This window comes from Argentina silus (genome assembly GCF_951799395.1).
Source record: "Argentina silus genome assembly, chromosome: X".
NCBI classification, from domain to species: domain Eukaryota; kingdom Metazoa; phylum Chordata; class Actinopteri; order Argentiniformes; family Argentinidae; genus Argentina; species Argentina silus.
In genome coordinates, this window is record NC_139653.1 from 35,242,574 (window position 1) to 35,258,285 (window position 15,712).

At 42.4% G+C, this 15,712-nt stretch overlaps 1 pseudogene across 1 annotated transcript in view; it reads right to left on the reverse strand.

Moving 5' to 3' along the window:
- Nucleotides 1-707: 707 nt before the first annotated feature.
- Nucleotides 708-15,712, reverse strand: part of LOC310822356 (eosinophil peroxidase-like) — an 86,616-nt pseudogene continuing 71,611 nt past the window's right edge. Inside the window, exons 14-17 of the transcript in view lie at nucleotides 13,010-13,120; nucleotides 12,508-12,528; nucleotides 11,842-11,862; nucleotides 708-838 (exon numbers count right to left, since the gene is read on the reverse strand). The product of the transcript in view is annotated as an eosinophil peroxidase-like (transcript). The remainder of the gene's footprint in view (nucleotides 839-11,841; nucleotides 11,863-12,507; nucleotides 12,529-13,009; nucleotides 13,121-15,712) is intronic.

Sequence of the window (15,712 nt, forward strand, 5' to 3'; positions counted from 1 at the left end):
CGTTAGCCCACAAGGTTTGACTTTTAAGCAACAGAAGGACTTAATATTGTTGCAAACGGAACAAGTTCAAATGAAATTGGAGTTGACACAAGAACAGGAGAAGGTAAAGTGTGAAGCAGAACGTGAAAAAAACAAATTGAGCGATTGAGGATGGAGTTGCAGCAGTACAAATTGTGTCTGATAAAATATGGTAATCTTTCAGAGGAAAGTCAAGCCTCGTCAAATGTCTCTGATGCACCAAGGTTTGATGTGTCTGTCAGCTTGCATTTAGTATCCAAATGTAGTAAACATGATCCCGATACATTCTTTGCATTGTTCGAACGTGTTGCTGACTCTAGGAACTGGCTTGACTCTGAACGCACTCTGTTGCTACAGTGTGTGTTGAGTGGCAAAGCCCAGGAAGCTTATTCTGCCCTTAGTCCTGCAGAATGTCAAGTTCACGCAACAGTTCAAACTGCAGTCCTGAGAGCTTATGAGTTAGTCCCAGAAGCGTACAGCCAAAAATTCAGAACCTGGAGGAAAGGCGATAGGACAACCCTGTGGAATTTTCTCGGGTAATACAAGGTCATTTTAATCGTTGGTGTACAGCCGCTAACATTAAAACTCTCGACTGTTATCTGAATAACTCGATAGTTTGTGAGCAGTTTAAAGACTTTGTTCCAAACCGCATTGCGACATATACCAGTGAACACAAAGTCTGCACAGCTTCAGAAGCTGCGGTTCTGGCTGATGAATACATCTTGACCCACAAAGGGAGGTTTGGTGGGCGTAGTTATGGTGATGCTGATCACTGGGACAGTCCGACAGTCAGTTTCACACTCGCTCAAAATTTGCTGGCCTGGGAGCCGAAAATGTCTCAAACTGAAAGTTTGATCGCGGTGTAGGTGGAAAATCAGATGCTAACCAATCGTGTCACTGTTGTCAAGGCAAGGGACATTGGAGAAATGAGTGTCCTTCTCTTAGAGGTAAAAGTAGAGCTAATGTGAAGTCCATAACCTTGTCAGCATCGGTTACGCAAACACTAAGCCCCACGTCTTCCTCTTTATGATGTCAGCAGCAAAAGTCTGTCAGTGAACTTGATTGTCCTGTTGATGTGGACTTTGCGCCGTTCATTACTGAGGGTTGTGTGTCACTTGTAGGAGAAGACAAAAACTTTCCAGTTAAAATACTATGAGACAAAGGTGCTTCAGAGTCCTTTATTTTGGGATCTGTGCTTCTTTTTAATTTAAATATGTTTTTTAGGGCTTTTCTGCTTTATTGGGATAGAGACTGTAGTGATTGACAGGAAGGATGGGAGAGAGAGGAGGGATGACATGCAAGATAAGTTGAGGGTCGGAATCGAACCAGGAACCTTGCGATTACGTGGTAAGCGCATTAGTGTGCTACGCCACTAAGCGCCCCTGGGGATCTGTGCTTCTTTTCTCTGCATATTCCAATACAGGAGATGGTGTTCTGGTTCAAAGAATAGGCTTAACGACTTTGAATGTTCCTTTGCACAAGGTCATGCTTTCCTCAGACTTAGTTCAGGGTGAAGTGGCTCTTGGGGTTCGTCCTTCTTTGCCTGTGGAAGGTGTAGCTATCATCTTGGGTAATAATCTGGCGTGTGTGGCGTGATGTAACTCCACCCCTTGTAGTAACTTCCTCACCATCTCTTTCAGAGAAACCAGATGAGAGCGCAGAGAGTTTTCCTGAAGTGTTTACTGCCTGTGCAGTGACTCGCTCATTGAGTGAAGCCCAATCTGAGCAGTCTGTCCCCAGCCCTGTGCTGTCTGATTCCTCGGTGGTACCTGAAGTGGGTAAAGTAGATGAACACACGATTCCTCAGTTGACTTTGCCTACTTCTGTGTCTCGTTGTGAGTTGATAAATGAACAGAGAGCTGATCCAACTCTAAAAGAGTTATTTGATAAAGTTCTTCCCACTGGTGTCATTAGCAGTGTTGCCTCTGGTTACGTCCTGCAAGACAATGTACTTGTGAGAAAATGGTTTCCTCATGATGAACAGTTGGTAGGAGATGCTATTTTTCAAATAGTGGTGCCATCAAAGTTCAGAAACACTGTTTTGCTCACTCCTGATCCGGAGAATCCTGGTAACTATCTACACACATGGACTCTGATGATGGACGGTTATGTCCACTGTGTGTTGGTACAAGGCTCTAATCATTCATCAATATGCATTTTACAATATTTACATGTCAACCTCAATAAGGCAACAGAAAAGCTTTACAGTTTCAACATGACACATGATTATAGACATCAATAGGTTGAATTACAGTAAAGAATCATACAACAGTCATTCACTCCACTAAGTGTCCAGCCCAACTAGTCACATGACCAGCCCAACTAGTCACATCCGTGTCCTTGTCCCCTGTATCTCTACTATCTACAACCGAGTGACTCTCTGATCATCTGATCACCATTATCTCTGATGGTGATTCTCCCACCAGTAGCTCTCACAGTGATCAATACATTGACTCTCTCCACAGAATTCATGACAATGAGCAGGTCAAGTGCCATCAGATGACAATTTTGCCTCGAAAATATCACAAATATTTCAGACAAACCACCGCCATATTAGCATAATGCAAAGTTTAATTTCGGTCTGTGTACGTTTTTGCCATTCGTTTTTTTGTGACAAATAATGACAACCAAGAATGACAGTTAGTTCTTTTAATTTTTTATTAAGCACCAGATCTGCAACATACAGGCAACATGGGTTCAAACTCTCTCATATGAATGGGCTGTCATATGACATGATATAATATAGTATGGTGTAGTGAGGTAGTATAGAGTGTGGGGCGTGCTGGGGTGGTTGGTGAGTGAGGGGTAGTGTGTGAGTGTGGTGTAAAATTGGGGTAGTGTGTGGGGTATAATTGGGGTAGTGTGTGGGGTTAATGGGGTAGAGTGTGGGGTTAATGGGGTAGTGTGTGAGTGAGGTGTATAATTGGGGTAGTGTGTGGGGTATAATTGGGGTAGTGTGTGGGGTTGATGGGGTAGAGTGTGGGGTTAATGGGGTAGTGTGTGAGTGAGGTGTAGAAAGGTCTTTTGAGTTCCATTTAGAACCCTCTGTGGACAGAGGGAGAGGCCCGGGTGTAGGGGTTTGGAGAGGAATAAACAAAGGGATCTTGGAAAAGCAGGAGGACCAGGAAAACATATGAAGATGAAGAACGACAACCATGACTGATCAGAAGAGGAAAGATGGAGATGCTGTAGATGGTGGTGGCGGGGGGCGGCATCTTTAATCTTCAAATGCGTTCAATCTGAGGAAAATAACAGAAAAAGGGAAGTGAGAGATAATAGGACGCTCACATACAGACTGTTGACATTGGACAAACAACTTCACGTTCAACTACACGTCTGTTTGAAATGTGTATCCTACTACTAACTCCTCTTCCCTGTGTGCTTTATTTCTCACCTCAACTTTCTTTTTTGCCAAATTGTCATTTTTCGATCAGGAAACATGGCCGCCTCTGGGTCATCTTGCAGGTCCTCTGCAAAATGTTCCCCACCCGCCATCCATTCAAGCCTCCGCTCTCTCTTTTTCGAGGCCCACTTCTCATATCGGTCCACCTCCTTCTGCCTCATGGCACCTTTCTTCTGGGCCTTTTCGTCCTGGAACTTATTCCAGCTGTCCTCTGCCTTCTGCCTCTTCTCCTCCGTCTTCAAGAGGTCCTCCCTCTTCTCCTGCTCTCTCTGGGCACGGGTGACCAGCTGGTTTGTGACCATTGAGGCCGTGCCCCCAAACGTGGTACCTGACAGAGAAAAGGACAATATCCAATGGTACTGAGTTTAGAATAGAATAGAACATTAAGATATATAGACATATCTAACAAAACATTTCCAGTAACTGACTGTTTTTTCAGAGAAATTGCTAATTGTCTGGCCTTACCGTTGCAGTACACCTCATGCCCCTCCTCCTTCTCTCTCTTGAAGGTCCTATCAATCTTCCGGAGGTTGCGCTCCTTGATCTTCTGGTTAGCCCAGTTGAACGCTCTTCTCCGGAAGCTCTTGTCTTTCTTCGGTTCCTCTGCCTCCATTTCAGTCTGTTGTTCATCTCTCTCCTTCTCTAGTGTTTTCTTTTTTTCATCCTCCATTTGTCTTGCCATGTTGTATTGCTCTTCCAACTGTTTCACCAGTGCGTACTGTTGCTCCTCCTCTTTCTGGATTCTCTCTCTCTCTAACTCTTTTTCTTTTTCTAGCTCTTTTCTCTCTTTCTTCTGCTGTTTAGCAACCTTCTTCTTCTCCTCCTCCTCCTCCCTTAGTTTTGTCTCCTCTCTCTCCCTCTCTATTTTTTGTTCTTGTTCTCTCTGTCTATCAATCTCTCTTTGTTTTGCCTCCTCTCTCCTCTCATTGAGTTGTTGTTGTTTCTCTTTCTGTATTTTCTCTCTTTTCTGTTTCTCCTCCTCTCTGCATTCTCTCTCTCTCCAACTGTTTTAGCTTTTCTTGCTCCATCTCTCTTTTTTTGTCCTCAGCCTGCTTTTCGGCTTTCTTCCTTTCCTCCTCCTCTCTCTGTCTTGCATCCTCTCTCTTCCTTTCCATTTCTTGTTCCTCCTCTCTCTGCTTTTTTGTTCTAGCAATCTCTTTTTGTTTTTCTTCCTCTTCCTCTTCTTTCTCCTTTTCTTTCTGGATTCTTGCTTGCTCTACATTTATTCTCCTCTCTCTTTCAATTTCTCTCATTTCTCCAGCCATCCGTTGTTTTGCAGCCTTCTTTTCCTCTTCATCATTTGGTCCAATCTCCTCTTTCTTTCTCTCCTTTCCTTTTTCTAATTGTGTTTCTCGTTTCAATCTATCAATCTCTCTTTGTTTTACCTCCCTTTCCATCTCCTTCTGTTTTGCCTGCTCCCTCTGGCTTATCTCTCCCTCCACCTGCTTTTTTGGGACAGTCATCTCCTCTTCCTCTCCTTGCATTGCTTCATGTTTCTTCCACTCCAACTCAAATTCTTTTTCTGTTTCTCTTTCTAAATACTTCTGAAATTCCCACCGTCTTTCCTCCTCTCTCCTGATCTTTTTCTGCATCTCAGTTTCAGCTTGTTTCTTCCCTCTATCTCCCTCTAGTATTCTCTCTCTTTTGACATCCATTTTGCTTGCTCTACTGTACTGAGTGTCCATTTTTGTCTCTGAAGTACTTTTTCTCTCTGCCGCTTTCTGGATAGCATCTTTTACTGTCTCAGTGTGACTCTCCTCCTCTCCATGTCTCTTCTCTGTATCATCTGCAATCAAGTCCATTATCCAAGCCTTCTTGACGGTTTGATTTCTCTGTCTTCCAGCAGGCAGCTGTCCATTATCTCTCTCCATCTCTATTTTTGCTTTTTTCACATTTAGTTCTTTGTGTATCTCAGAAGCTGTCTTTCTGTCAATCTCTCTTTGTCCTGCCTCCCTCCGCCCCATCTTCTGCTTTTCCTCGACTATCTGGATAGAATCCCCCACTGTCAGTTTCTGTCCCTGTTGTATTCTCTCATTGTGTCTCTCCACCTCTTTCTGTTTCGTTTCTTCATCACACACAAACAAGTCGTCTACACGTGCCTTCCTTTGGGCTAGATTTCTCTGTCCATGAGGAGACAACTCTCCTTCCTTCTCTTTTTCCATCTCACTTTGATCTTCCTCTATCTGTTGTTTTGGAATCTTTCTTCTCCCTGCCACCACTCCCGTTCCCTCCATCTTTATATTATTCTGTTCATCAACATTCTGAATCTTCTTTTCATCACCTGCAAACAAGTCCACCATCCATCCCTTATTTTCTGGAAGATTTCTCTGTCTTCTAATCGGCACCTGTCCTTCCCTTTCTTCCCCCATCTCTCTATTTTTCTCCACTATCTGTTTGGTCCCTTCATTCCTCTTCTCATCCTCTTCCTCTCTCTTTCCCTCCATCTTCATTTCCTTCCCTAGTTCTCCTTTAATCTCAGAAGCGGTCCTTCTATGCGCCTCTCTTTGTCCTCCGTCCCTCCGCCCCATCTTCTGCTTTTCCTCGACTATCTGGATAGAATCCCCCACTGTCAGTTTCTGTCCCTGTTGTATTCTCTCATTGTGTCTCTCCACCTCTTTCTGTTTCGTTTCTTCATCAAACACAAACAAGTCGTCTACACGTGCCTTCCTTTGGGCTAGATTTCTCTGTCCATGAGGAGACAACTCTCCTTCCTTCTCTTTTCCCATCTCACTTTGATCTTCCTCTATCTGTTGTTTTGGAATCTTTCTTCTCCCTGCCACCACTCCCGTTCCCTCCATCTTTATATTATTCTGTTCATCAACATTCTGAATCTTCTTTTCATCACCTGCAAACAAGTCCACCATCCATCCCTTATTTTCTGGAAGATTTCTCTGTCTTCTAATCGGCACCTGTCCTTCCCTTTCTTCCCCCATCTCTCTATTTTTCTCCACCATCTGTTTGGTCCCTTCATTCCTCTTCTCATCCTCTTCCTCTCTCTTTCCCTCCATCTTCATTTCCTTCCCTAGTTCTCCTTTAATCTCAGAAGCGGTCCTTCTATGCGTCTCTCTTTGTCCTCCGTCCCTCCGCCCCATCTTCTGCTTTTCCTCGACTATCTGGATAGAATCCCCCACTGTCAGTTTCTGTCCCTGTTGTATTCTCTCATTGTGTCTCTCCACCTCTTTCTGTTTCGTTTCTTCATCAAACACAAACAAGTCGTCTACACGTGCCTTCCTTTGGGCTAGATTTCTCTGTCCATGAGGAGACAACTCTCCTTCCTTCTCTTTTTCCATCTCACTTTGATCTTCCTCTATCTGTTGTTTTGGAATCTTTCTTCTCCCTGCCACCACTCCCGTTCCCTCCATCTTTATATTATTCTCTTCATCAACATTCTGAATCTTCTTTTCATCACCTGCAAACAAGTCCACCATCCATCCCTTATTTTCTGGAAGATTTCTCTGTCTTCTAATCGGCACCTGTCCTTCCCTTTCTTCCCCCATCTCTCTATTTTTCTCCACCATCTGTTTGGTCCCTTCATTCCTCTTCTCATCCTCTTCCTCTCTCTTTCCCTCCATCTTCATTTCCTCCCCTAGTTCTCCTTTAATCTCAGAAGCGGTCCTTCTATGCGTCTCTCTTTGTCCCTCCTCTTTCAGACTCTCCATCTTTTTCTCATCCTGCATCTGGACAATGTCCCTTACTGTCAGTGTCTGTCTCTGTCTTATTTTATCATTGCGTTTTTCCACCTCTTTCTGTCTCTTCTCGTCATCCTCTGCAGACAAGATATCTATCCACCCCTTCTTTTCTTCTGGATGTTTCTGTCCATTAGTACACAACTGTGGTTTATGTTCCACATTCATCTCTCCTCTCCCTTCATTGATGATATCCTTTCGTCCCACTTTTCTATTCTGCTCCTTCCACTTTCTCTCAATCTCAACTTCTTGTCTCTCTGAATTGTTCTTTCTGTCAGACTCTGTCTGTCCTCCTTCTTTTTCCTCCTCCATCTGATTCTCTGTCTCTGCATGGGTTGTCCCCCTCTCTCTTTTCTTTTGGTTCTGTTTCTCCACATGAAGAACATGTTGCTCTTCCTTTCCCAGTTGGTCCTCTCTTATCATTGACCTCACCAGATCTTCAAGTGTGTCAATCTTCCTCTGCTTTTCCTTCGTCTCTGTCTCCGCTGCCCTTGCCTGATCTTGGAGTATTTTTATGTCTCGTTGCAGCTTCATGACTCCCTTCATTTCTTTATTCTTTTTCTTTGGCTCCCTCTCCATTTCGGTGTCACTGTCTTCCTCACTCTTTTTTGAACATGTGAACATATGAACATGTGAATGGCTCATAAAGACAACTAGCAGCACACTGTCCTTACAGACAATAACACACCACTGGATCTGTCTCATTAGACTTGAAGGGGCAATCTGGGATTGCTCCCTGCATAATTCATTTTTTTACCATAAAACTTCCAATAAGTCTCCAATTGTATTTAACCTTTATTTTAGCAGGGAGTCCCTTTGAGACCAAGGTCTCAGTTTACAACCAAACATAATACAAACACAAAATTACAACATTCGAAAACACAATCAAGAAAAACAAACACATTTTTCAACAAAGAAGTCCTCAATGAAAACTTTAAACTGCCCTCAAAACCTTAAACTGAAACGTTCTCTGCAGATTGTTCCAGCAGTTCTCTGCACCACAACTAAAACCCAATTCGGTGGAGACCCGAGGAACCTCAAGAGTTAACCAACTCTGAGAACAAGTTAGGTATAACAATCAGGCCCTTAGAACACTTCATATATAGATGAGGACCATCAACAGTGGTAATATTGATGTAATAATAGTAGAACTGTAGTTTATTGTAATTTACTCTCACCTGTAAAAAGGGAAAACGCTTTTTGTTTTCCTCAAAATGGTCGTGCAGATCCTTAGAAATATGTGCAATACGTGCCTCTACTGCAAGGTCCACTTGATATTGCTGCTCCCTCTTTCTTTAGGGTAAATAATCTTTGTTATTCCTGAGAGACTATTATCTTAGCACCAGGCAATAGAAGTATACTTTACACAAGTAAAACAAATAAAGAAGCTCTAACAGAGTAGCAACACAGCGACAGGCACAGCGGTCATGGATACATTCAGGTCAATCATGGATACTGTTATGGAAAATACATTCATAGAACTATTTTCAGGTTATACACTTTCATATGACTGATACAACTTGTGTAACTACTGTGATGACATTTTCTCTTGCCACTCCTCTAAAGTTCTATAGCCATTGTTCTGAGAAGCACTGTATGATTTACCATATGAACAGCGGTGATCTCTGAGGGGGTGGTAGGAGAGAGCAATAGTGGGGGGACAGGCGCATCCTGTCGATAGGTGTGAAATGTTGAACGGCGATTAATCAATAAGAAAGTCTCCCCATTGTTCATTCTTTCCCGCCCTTTCTCACGTAAGCACAGGCCCATCAGCCGATAGCCTTGGCGGCGCCTGTATCATGTTTAAACTGTATAAAAGACGAACCTGATCATTGTCTCTTTAGACTTGTGCTGAACGAACCCCGGTTCTACGCTGGGCTGCTGTTACGCTCTTGTCTCTTGTTTGCAAGCAATAAATACCGGACTCATATATTGTGGCTACTCAGGACTTGTTTCTTGATTCTTACCTCCGAAGAGCTAAAGTACAGAGTGGTAAATCCTAGACTTCCACCACAATACATTCTCTCATCTTCCTTCCAAAATTCTAAATTCTAAATCATTGACGAAATCAAGCATTAGACTAAATTGCATTTCCATTGGAGATGGCTGATCTTTTCATAATACGGTAACCTATATATACTATATTTCTGTGTGTGGTTCATCCCTTACCTTTCATCAGCCATTGAAAATGTCAATTGCTCCAAAACATGAAATCTGCGTGCAAAAACGCTGTGAAATTCAGTCCAAGGATCCTCCTTTTGCGTGGACATTTTTCCTGTCAGCCTTGAATAAAAAAGAATCAGGGCATCACATTATGTCTAGAAATTGAGATTTTGTAGTAAAGATGTCTTAGAACAGCAAGCATCTTTACATTAAATGCAAAACAGTAGATTGATATCCATAAAATGTCACTCAAGTTTCAGTCCGCCAAAGACCATTAGCTCTCACTCCTCTTTAACCTACCCAGACAGAACCAAGACCACTACCCTTTAACCTACCCAGACAGAACCAAGACCACTACCCTTTAACCTACCCAGACAGAACCATGGCTACTACCCTTTAACCTACCCAGACAGAACCAAGACCACTACCCTTTAACCTACCCAGACAGAACCAAGACCACTACCCTTTAACCTACCCAGACAGAACCAAGACCACTACCCTTTAACCTACCCAGACAGAACCAAGACCACTAACCTTTAACCTACCCAGACAGAACCAAGGCTACTACCCTTTAACCTACCCAGACAGAACCAAGGCTACTACCCTTTAACCTACCCAGACAGAACCAAGACCACTACCCTTTAACCTACCCAGACAGAACCAAGACCACTATCCTTTAACCTACCCAGACAGAACCAAGGCTACTACCCTTTAACCTACCCAGACAGAACCAAGACCACTACCCTTTAACCTACCCAGACAGAACCAAGACTACTACCCTTCTAACCGATCTTTAACCAACCCAGACAAAACCAAGACCACTACCCCTCCAACCGGTCTTTACCTACTCAGACAGAGCCAAGACCACTACCTCTCCAACCGGTCTTTACCTACCCAGACAGAACCAAGGCTACTGCCCTTCCAACCGGTCTTTACCTACCCAGACAGAGCCAAGACCACTACCCCTCCAACCGGTCTTTACCTACCCAGACAGAGCTAAGGCCACTACCCCTCCAACCGGTCTTTACCTACCCAGACAGAACCAAGGCCACTAAACCTCTAACCGGTCTCTGCTTAATAGGGAAGTCAAGTCATACTTTAAAGATATTTAACTGATCTAAATCCACGGTAATACATTGTGGATGTACTGTACATTGTCTATGCTGACTGTGTTTACTAAATGTTGTGTTGTTGCCTGATATGACACATTGTGTTTCTGTACCTCTGTGTTGTGATGTCTGTCTTGTGCTGTACAGTAACTGTTCTGTATTGACTTGTGTGTTTGTAATGTGTCCCTGTACCTCTGTGCTGTGTCTGTCTGTCTTGTTGTCAAGTGTTTAGTTATTGACTACAATTTAAATAAACAGTTCGCAAGGCATAGTATATATACAGCTTAGTAAATTGTATACACTGCATTGATGAACAGCAAGTATCTTTACAGTTCATTTATATACGTTAAACTTCACTCAACTGTCAGTCTGCACACCATGCAACAGCATACTTCAAGCCAATATCTTCATAAAGATTCAATGCTGTAATATATAATCTGCTTGTCAATGTATTTATCAGAAATGAGGAGAGTAAAACATACCTTGCCAGCAATGCTGGTCTTTGTCTGTCAGTCAATCTCTGTACCAATTATTTTCTTAGCCAAGGCCAAGACGGCCTGCATACAGTACAACTGCTAGAATAATAGAGATAGGACATCTATGGATATAATATTAAACGTCTGGAAAAACTCGTCATCTGTGATGTCATAACCCATTGTTACATAGACCAACAGACACGCCGTGTCTTACCGCGACTCAAATCATACATGCCAAATCATTCTTATTTAATGTGTCAGTATTGTTATAATAATAATAATAATAATAATAATAATAATAATAATAATGTATTTATTTTGTATAGCGCTTTTCTCAGTCCTCAAACACACTACATTCCATGGAGAAAAAATAGATAGATAAATAAAAAGTGAAACAAAAGCACAGTCAGTAAAAACAACAATACAGACGGACTAAAGATTTAAAGCAAGTTTAAAAAGATGGTTGTTAAATGTGTTGGTGATATGTTGACAGACGGCTGCATAATAAATAGAAAGATTGTAATAAGTCTCGACAAGTAGTTGGACAATTGTTGGCCCAAGTCGGCATGTACCGCTAGAGGGCGCGGCGGAGGTGATGGACAGTTCGCTGTGGGCTCGAGTTGCCGTTGTGTCCTTAGTTGGCAGTTGAGACTCAGGCGACACTGAGGACAGCCAGCTCACCCTTTTTACCTTCTATTACTCTTTCAGGTTAGTGAAATGTCAACAAACACCTCGACGTTTAGAGTAGGCCCATACGGTAGCTAACCCCAATATGTAGATGGTGTTAAATGTATTTGGAATGATTAGGAAAATTGTGCTTCTGAAAAATCCTGCGATCACGCACATGCGCACAGGGCAGTCCACGCGCACAGGGCATGTCCCCAACTCATTAATTTTCAATTGGCCGAACCTAAATAAATGTCATCTAAAGATATTCACGTATTTTATATTACACACATTAAAAACACTATGACCCAGCTACTTACCCAGCTCCTGAATGAGGTCCGCTGTAAATCAAAAGAAAAGACACATCAGGAAAATGGACACCAGAAGACTGTCTCCAAGAAAATCCTTCTCTTATGCAACTTTCTCCAGCATGCCAGTATGAATAGGTTCAGTGTACAGTGCCTCTGTAGAGGTCTAGTGAAACAACTTACTCATTAACAATAGTGACCGAAAAAGACCAACTGGACAAAGTGTGTTGTTCACTGATCTTCTTTTCATATTTCTATATGCTGCCATAAGCTGTTGCTGGCTGCCACTCTGGTGTGGGCCTTTACAGTGAGAGTGTTCAATGACCTGAAGGCCATACAGGAATCTTGTTAAAGGGATTTGATCTCAATGAGGCTAACCTGGACTGCACTCTGACTGCTTGTGGCACATATTCTGTATGTATAGTTGATTTAGTTACTTTAGACAAATGTACTGAATTGTAAGTCACTCTGGATAAGAGAGTCTGCTAAATGACTAAAATGTAAATGTGGTTAAATGGAAATGGACTGAGATGAACCAGAGCATAGCACACATGCTAGCATTCTGTATAAACAACACTAACAAACACTTACTGCCAAATGAATGAACCACCAAATCATCTAAATTATTCAAATGGAGATGTAGTCAAATGGAAGTTCACTAAGATGACCACTACTGACCTCGCTGCTGGTTGAGGTCACCTATGAGCAGAGTAAAAGACAGAGAAATGTCTTCAGTATAAACATTTCAAAGTTTAGACCAGAGCTTGAAAAATGACTACCATTCTGTATAAACAACACTGACAAACACTCACTGCCAAATGAATAAACCTTCAAATCATCATGTGACTTCACCTTCCGCTCAACATCCTTTCACCAGGAAGTAGATGGCCAGAGGTAATCCAATGACAATGACAGAAACACCAAAGACAACCATCCATGGGTTGGTGCGGTCAAACAGCTCACCTGAAACATAAATCATTCTAAATCGACTTCAACCTTGTACCAAGTAAACAAGGTTGATTTTGTTAGATGTCACCCAGAAGGAAAAAAAAACAGTACTTTCAAACAAAAGGATATCAAATTTTACTATGTACAATGACAGGTAGTTTGACTGTGTGGAGTCCTCTTATAGAGTCCCTGTGTGTCTCTGGAGACCCAGCAGAGAGAGGGACTGCTTCACTGTCCAGCCACACCATCTCAGGCTCAGGGTGCCAGCCTTTAGATTCACACAGCAGACCCGTCCCTCCCTCTCTGCGTCCCTCAATGGAGATCACTGGCTGGGTTCCTACAGCTACACACACAAAGACAGACTGGAGCTGAAGTACTGGTGTGAGGTTATGAACATAGATTTAGGAAGAGGAAAATAGGTACTGTACAAGTCATTCAAGGTTATGCCTTAACCAACAACAACACCTTTACGTATCGTCATTGTACCGGGTCTTCGCGGTACTTGGTCTCAATAAAGCATTTGTGTACCGAGGTCAGTTTCAAGGACGTGTTCCCTCTCTTTAGTTCATCTGTAATCACGGCTGTTCTGTTTCTGGACAAGCGTATCTGACATTTATACTTGACGGTATCGGTAAAGATACACATAATAATGTATGTGTATCTCTTATGTGATCACATTTACCTTTGACTCCAAATGTGACATCTCATGAAAATATTGGCATCAAACCCACTCGGTTTTCACTCGCTAGTTAGCCATGCCAACGGTTAGCCAAGCTAGCTTAGCTGGTGAACTCTACATGCCAGCCTCAATCAATCATTCCAAATACATTTAACACCATCTACATATTGGGGTTAGCTACCGTATGGGCCTAGTCTAAACGTCGAGGTGTTTGTTGACATTTCACTAACCTGAAAGAGTAATAGAAGGTAAAAAGGGTGAGCTGGCTGTCCTCAGTGTCGCCTGAGTCTCAACTGCCAACTAAGGACACAACGGCAACTCGAGCCCACAGCGAACTGTCCATCACCTCCGCACGCCCTCTAGCGGTACATGCCGACATGGGCCAACAATTGTCCAACTACTTGTCGAGACTTATTACAATCTTTCTATTTATTATGCAGCCGTCTGTCAACATATCACCAACACATTTAACAACCATCTTTTTAAACTTGCTTTAAATCTTTAGTCCGTCTGTATTGTTGTTTTTACTGACTGTGCTTTTGTTTCACTTTTTATTTATCTATCTATTTTTTCTCCATGGAATGTAGTGTGTTTGAGGACTGAGAAAAGCGCTATACAAAATAAATACATTATTATTATTATTATTATTATTATTATTATTATTATTATTATTATTATTATTATAACAATACTGACGCATTAAATAAGAATGATTTGGCATGTATGATTTGAGTCGCGGTAAGACACGGCGTGTCTGTAGGTCTATGTAACAATGGGTTATGACATCACAGATGACGAGTTTTTCCAGACGTTCAATATTATATCCATAGATGTCCTATCTCTATTATTCTAGCAGTTGTACTGTATGCAGGCCGTCTTGGCCTTGGCTAAGAAAATAATTGGTACAGAGATTGACTGACAGACAAAGACCAGCATTGCTGGCAAGGTATGTTTTACTCTCCTCATTTCTGATAAATACATTGACAAGCAGATTATATATTACAGCATTGAATCTTTATGAAGATATTGGCTTGAAGTATGCTGTTGCATGGTGTGCAGACTGACAGTTGAGTGAAGTTTAACGTATATAAATGAACTGTAAAGATACTTGCTGTTCATCAATGCAGTGTATACAATTTACTAAGCTGTATATATACTATGCCTTGCGAACTGTACAATTTAAATTGTAGTCAATAACTAAACACTTGACAACAAGACAGACAGACACAGCACAGAGGTACAGGGACACATTACAAACACACAAGTCAATACAGAACAGTTACTGTACAGCACAAGACAGACATCACAACACAGAGGTACAGAAACACAATGTGTCATATCAGGCAACAACACAACATTTAGTAAACACAGTCAGCATAGACAATGTACAGTACATCCACAATGTATTACCGTGGATTTAGATCAGTTAAATATCTTTAAAGTATGACTTGACTTCCCTATTAGGCAGAGACCGGTTAGAGGTTTAGTGGCCTTGGTTCTGTCTGGGTAGGTAAAGACCGGTAGGAGGGGTAGTGGCCTTAGCTCTGTCTGGGTAGGTAAAGACCGGTTGGAGGGGTAGTGGTCTTGGCTCTGTCTGGGTAGGTAAAGACCGGTTGGAAGGGCAGTAGCCTTGGTTCTGTCTGGGTAGGTAAAGACCGGTTGGAGAGGTAGTGGTCTTGGCTCTGTCTGAGTAGGTAAAGACCGGTTGGAGGGGTAGTGGTCTTGGTTTTGTCTGGGTTGGTTAAAGATCGGTTAGAAGGGTAGTAGTCTTGGTTCTGTCTGGGTAGGTTAAAGGGTAGTGGTCTTGGTTCTGTCTGGGTAGGTTAAAGGGTAGTAGCCTTGGTTCTGTCTGGATAGGTTAAAGGGTAGTGGTCTTGGTTCTGTCTGGGTAGGTTAAAGGGTAGTAGCCTTGGTTCTGTCTGGGTAGGTTAAAGGATAGTGGTCTTGGTTCTGTCTGGGTAGGTTAAAGGGTAGTGGTCTTGGTTCTGTCTGGGTAGGTTAAAGGGTAGTAGCCTTGGTTCTGTCTGGGTAGGTTAAAGGGTAGTGGTCTTGGTTCTGTCTGGGTAGGTTAAAGGGTAGTGGTCTTGGTTCTGTCTGGGTAGGTTAAAGAGGAGTGAGAGCTAATGGTCTTTGGCGGACTGAAACTTGAGTGACATTTTATGGATATCAATCTACTGTTTTGCATTTAATGTAAAGATGCTTGCTGTTCTAAGACATCTTTACTACAAAATCTCAATTTCTAGACATAATGTGATG